Here is a 6000-nt window from a genome sequence, read left to right as displayed (position 1 = left end):
ATATACCGGAGAGCTTGTTTTTTTGCGCGTCAGATGTACGTCAGATGCCACAGCTGTGATAAAACAGTTATCGGCTTTTACAGTGCAGAACATTTCAGTGCGGGGGGGAGTTGCGACTTCTTACCGCTTTTAATAATAGTGAGGGTCGTCCTTGGGTATTCTTGAAAAAGGAGAGGGCAGAGGAGATCCCAAAGAAAGCCCAACACCCTCGCTAACTAACTAACTAACCAAGCCTCTGGCTTTCTCTCTCTGCAGGTTATATTTAGCTGTGCTTCAGGGCTGTCCACCTCTTGCTCTGCTGCAGCTCTGGCCTTACAAGGTCCAAGCATGAGTACAGTTGCTTAGCAGCCCGCTGTGTTTTCAGCTCCAGCAGTGAGAGACAGGAGCCGCTCTTCATCATCATCATCATCGTCATCTTCATCAAGAGTGTGATGATCCTGGTGGTACATACAATACATGTTAAATACACATTAAAATAATTGCAGGTTTGGATTTTTATATTTAGTGTGGTCATTTTACACAGTTAACTACTGAAATAATAATAATGTTGATTGAAATATATTATTTCAGTAATAATATAATTGACTTGCTGTACTAAAATAATTCTAAAATGAAAACAAATGAATTAAAAGCACACAGATTTTTCTTTAATAAAACTGTATGTACATGCATTATATATGTAAATATATTTGCATAATTACTATTACGAAATTACAACATATCTACAATATAGGAAAAAAATAAAAATGAGAAAATTATAAGCTTGTCCAGGCTAAAAACTACAACGTGATTTAATTAAATTTAATTACATTTGTTTTATTAAAAGTTTATTTATTTGATAAAGTTAATGATAATAATAATAATAATAATAATAATAATGAAACCAACAAAATTTAATCTATTTAAAATCCATAACTAATAAATACAGTAAGTAAGTCAATCAATTATATGCAGAGGGGGTTAGGGATACCCCCAAGCTTCAGTGGACCTCTACATTTGATCGGGGCAGTTGCAGCTACCTCTTTCATCTGTCGTGGGGGTGTTTAAGGTTGCAAGATGTATTCATAATAAAATTCTAATGATCACCTGGTAGATCAAGCTCAGGGCTTGATTCAAGATCAGGGTGGAAGTGGGGAGTCAACGCAGCCATTGAACAGGCAAAAAGCTCACTGAAGTTGCATGACGTTGGTAACATTTCAATAACTGTATATATCAATTTAGATGAATCTTCTGGAGAACAAAATTGCTTAATAAGTAAAAAATCTTTTGTTGTAATCATTCAATCATTCGTTTTCTTTTAGGCTTGGTCCCTTATTAATCTGGGGTCGCCACAGCAGAATGAACCGCCAACTTATCCAGCATATATTTTAGGCAGAGGATGCCCTTCAAGCCGCAACCAATCACTGGGAAACTTTGGACTGTGGTGGAAACTGCAGCACCCGGAGAAAACCCACGTGAACACAGGGAGAACGTGCAAACTCAGAAATGCCAACTGACCCAGCTGGGGCTCGAACCAGCGTCCTTCTTGCTGTGAGGTGAACGTGCTACCCACTGCGCCACCGCTTTGCCATGATGTAATTACTTAAAACTAATTTGCAATTCATTTAATTAATCACAACATTATTTAATCAGTTTCATTTTAAATTTCTACCACTCGAAATTATTCCCAAAATAACACTGTTAATTTTCTCATTTGAGGATTGCAGTGATACTTAGCTTTAGCAGTTCTAATACTTTAAGAATGAAAGTTTAACAAGATAAACTTTGGGCCAAAATTCTGTGTTTTTAAGTAATGTATTGAATGCAGTATATTGTTCTTTAAACCAGCGGTTCCCAACAGGGGGGTCCCAGCCCACAGGGGGGCCTCTGTGGTTTAAAAAACATTTTTAGCAGTGGACAATTAGGAGAACGATCACCTTTCCTTAGTTCATTTTATCCCCTGGCTTACCAAAAAATTGACAAATTTGTAATTCGTCCTTTACAAAAAACAACAGTCTTTACTTCGCCTTCAGCAGCTAATAGCCATGACCCAAGCATACTGGACCCACGTGAGGAAGCTCCAAACATTTCAGGTCACAGCACTAGCAATACTGGAAACAAAACACACGAAAAAACGAAAACCACTAAAAAACTGGAAACGAAACACGAAAAAAAGATAGTTACATGAACTGTTTTATTCCATTTTCTCAAAGCAAAGAGTCCCTGACCCAGCCACAGTGCACTAACGAATGCATGAGGCCGTCCAAATTAATAAGACATTTGCAGATGACTCATCCCCAATTCCTCAAGGTGTACCCAGTACAAATGGCCTACTGATGTTTTGCTTTTATATTTTACATTAGGCTATTATTTGTGCATAAACGTATGTAGATAAAGTAATAAACATACTGATTGTTTGAAAACAACCTTTTTTTATAATACCTACTGCAAACTTATATAAGCGATAATATCATTAAATGTGGAGGGGGGTCTTACAATATTTTCCAGGGGAAAAGGCAAAAAAGGTTGGGAACCACTGAAGTAAACAATAATTTAACTCACATTTCAATAATTGTTTCATATTCACCAAATTCTTTGTTGAAGGGACAGTTCACCCAAAAATGAACATTTAGTCACTCTCCCTCTATTGGTTCCGAACCTTTATAAAAAAAAAATTTTCTTCTGTTGAACATAGAAGATCATTTAAAGAATGTTGAAAACCAGTAATCATCGACTATCATGATACCATAGGTAACATAGTACTACCATAGGGGGAAAACATACAATGGAAGTCAGTGTTCACTTTAACACCTCTGTCAGTTGTTGACATAACACAGTCCAGCTGAGATCCAAACATAAAAGAACTTGGACAATATTGGCAATTATAAGGTTTTGTCTTTTCTGAGTGTGTTTGAAGTGCTGGAGTATAAGTTAAAGTGTTTGCATTACATATTGCAAAATGATATGGGTCAGTTGGCATTTTAGTGTGGAGTTTGCATATTCTCCCTGTGTTTGCATGGGTTTTCTCTGGGTCCTCCGTGTTCCCCCACAGTCCACAGACATGCACTATAGGTGAATTGAATAAACTAAATTGGCCTTAGTGTATGTGTGTGTACGGTTGTTTCCCAGTAAAGGGTTGGAGCTGGAAGGGCATCTGCTGTGTAAAACATATCCTGGATAAGCTGGCGGTTCATTCCACTGTGGTGAACCCTGATGAATAATGGAACTAAGCCAAAGGAAATTAAATGAATGAAAATGATATGGGGATCACATTTTCTAAATAAAAACTGTATTAAAAATGAACTTTTATTTTATCATTATTAATAATAATAATGTAAATAAGTTACAGAATAAGAATATGTAAATAGCTCAATTATACAGATATTCTGAAGTGATTTGTGCACATTCTCTCCATCTGTTTAAACTTTAATCTGGCAGTCTATGTACTATTGTTTATATGAAGAAAAAAATCCAGTTTTCAGTTGAAGACAAAATGATTAGCCCTCCTGTGTAATTGAAATTATTTATTAATTATTCCCCTAGTGATGTTTAACAGAGCAGGGACATTTAAACAGAAAGGACATTTTTCTAAATATTTCCTATTATATTTTTATTACGGTTTTGTTTCTTTTTGTTTGGTTGGAATAAAACCTTTTTATAAGTTGTTTTTCCCGAATTGACTCCAGATCAAATCATTGTTGTCTGATTATTAGTCTACCTACACTCAAGAAAAAAAATTCTGCTTGTTCAAGCTACTTATTTAAAATAAGATGAATCAACACAACTCTGGAAATTTTTTTAGGAAACCTAAATTTTTACGTTCAATCCATTTAAATTTGTTAAGTTAACTGTTATGTGTTGGGAAAACATAAATGAATTGTGTGGAACTCGGCATGTTTTACAGTTTGATTAATCAAGTTAAGCCTCTAAATCGCACTTTAAGCTGACTACTAGTATCTTGCAAAATGACTAGTAAAATATAATATACTGTCATCATGGCAAAGACAAAAAAATTGTTATTAGAAATGAGTTATTAAAATAATTATGTTTTAATACGGTAAAATTTTATATGAGGGCTAAAAATGTTGTCTTCGACTGTATGTATATTTGGTTGGTTTATGAGCAGCTGCAGCAGGTGTACACAGCGCTGTGTGGGATCAGCTTTGAGGAGAACAGCCTACATTCTACACGAGTATAGGAGTACAGTTTGGGAATCTAATAATAAATCAGAAGGTGCAGTTGTCCACTATAGAGTTACAGTATTTGTTCCCATACAATTAGTTTGGGATTTAGGGTTACTATGGAACAAACAAACAGCTAAATGTGGGAGGATCACTCTGTGTTTATGAAAAGCATCTGCCCTTGCTACATGCGCACGTGGACTCACTTTACTGTCCTGCTCATGTTTTTATTGTTCTTCCGTTCTTGAGGGTTGTACTTTCTGAAATGCTGTATTTCACACATGACGTTCTCACATTCGCGCACAAGTGGTTTATTGGCTCCAGTCGCAGCAGAGACGCACATGCCCAGTGCCCGAATGATTGCCCTAATCAGCGTCTTAAATCAGTGCTCATTATAACTCATCAGCAGCTGTTACAATGACGGCTCAGTGTGTTACTGAAGGCTAAAACTAATGGCCTCAGTTCAGTCAATGAAATATTCTGGGTTTAATACAAGTTAGTGGGATAATGTTGATGGCCTCAAACATTTCATTTGACCATTTCTATGAAAACAAATTAAAGAATAAGTAAATGTAAAGCGTTTCAAAGAATAAAATCCTTGTATTAATAAGGATGAACATTTTAATATAACCTTTAATGATCCTTAAATAAAGAGTTGTAATATGCTATTAACTTATTTTTTTCTGAATATATCTGGCTGGATTATTTGCATTGTACTCTGTATAATACGGTGTCTGAGAGAGTTTAACATGCTGCATTTTAAGAAAACGTACAATTACAAACAACGGCAGCAAATTGAGTAAAGAAGTTCATCAGTTTGACGGCCCACATGCTGCAAATCCTCACAACACGAACATATTTATAAAAAACGTGCTGCATTTTCTCACAACACACACACACACACAAATGTGCTGCATTTCCCATAAAGCAAACAATTAATGGAACACGCTGCATTTTCTCACAGCGCAAACAAAGTAGTAAAACGTGCTGATTTTCTCACAACGCAAACAAAGTCAAACGCGCTGCACAATGCAAACAAATTAATAAAACACAATTTACAAAAACACGCTAAATTTTCTCACAACACAAACAATTTACAAAAATGCTGCATTGTCCACAATGCAAAGAAATTTATAAAGCGAGCTGCATTTTCACACAACGCAAACAAAATAATAAAGCGCACTGCATTTTCCCATAATGCAATTTACAAAAACGCTGCATTTTCGCACAGCACTATTCATGAAAACGCACTGTATTTTCCACAACTGCAAACAAATAAATAAAAGTGCTGCATTTTCCCACAACGCTAACAATTTACAAAAACACGCTGCATTTTCTTACAACACAAATAATTTACGATAACGCGCTGCATTGTCCACAACGCAAACAAATTAATAAAGTGAGCTGCATTTTCTCACAACGCAAACAAATTAATAAAACGCGCTGCATTTTCTTACAACACAAACAAATTTATAAAGCGCACTGCATTTTCATGCAACTTAAACAAATTAATAATAAAAGCTGCATTTTCTCACAATGCAAAAGATTTTCGATAACGCGCTGCATTTTTTTTTTGCACACAAAAGAACAGAACACAATGAACATGTTTCAAGGGGACCCAAAAACGTGATGAACACCACTGTGCCATGACTATTGCTCAGTAAAATTGTAGGTGATCTTTGAAAAGTGAGTTTTTGTTTATTTTAATATCCTGAATCCCTTGTCTTTAGTATTTATTAGCCTAAATACCCATAACCTAAATAGCCGAGTTTGTCACGTTTTAGGCTCTCCTTGAAACATTTTCATTGTGTTGTGAGAGAAAATGCAGTGCATTTTTGTA

The 6000-nt window shown here is 35.5% G+C and overlaps 1 long non-coding RNA gene across 3 annotated transcripts in view; it reads right to left on the bottom strand.

Moving 5' to 3' along the window:
* The window catches only part of LOC137490006 (uncharacterized), a 57457-nt gene that overhangs the window by 2838 nt on the left and 48619 nt on the right, over positions 1-6000 (bottom strand). For 2 of the 3 annotated variants that reach the window (XR_012400989.1, XR_012400990.1), the window contains exon 4: positions 125-437. This is a non-coding gene — a long non-coding RNA (uncharacterized lncRNA). The remainder of the gene's footprint in view (positions 1-124; positions 438-6000) is intronic. The other variant, XR_011009355.2, reaches the window with a different exon arrangement.

Source organism: Danio rerio, chromosome 3 (assembly GCF_049306965.1).
Source record: "Danio rerio strain Tuebingen ecotype United States chromosome 3, GRCz12tu, whole genome shotgun sequence".
In the NCBI taxonomy this organism is placed as follows: Eukaryota; Metazoa; Chordata; class Actinopteri; order Cypriniformes; family Danionidae; genus Danio; species Danio rerio.
Note: the sequence above shows the minus strand (reverse complement) of the source record. Positions and strands in the feature narration are given on the sequence as shown.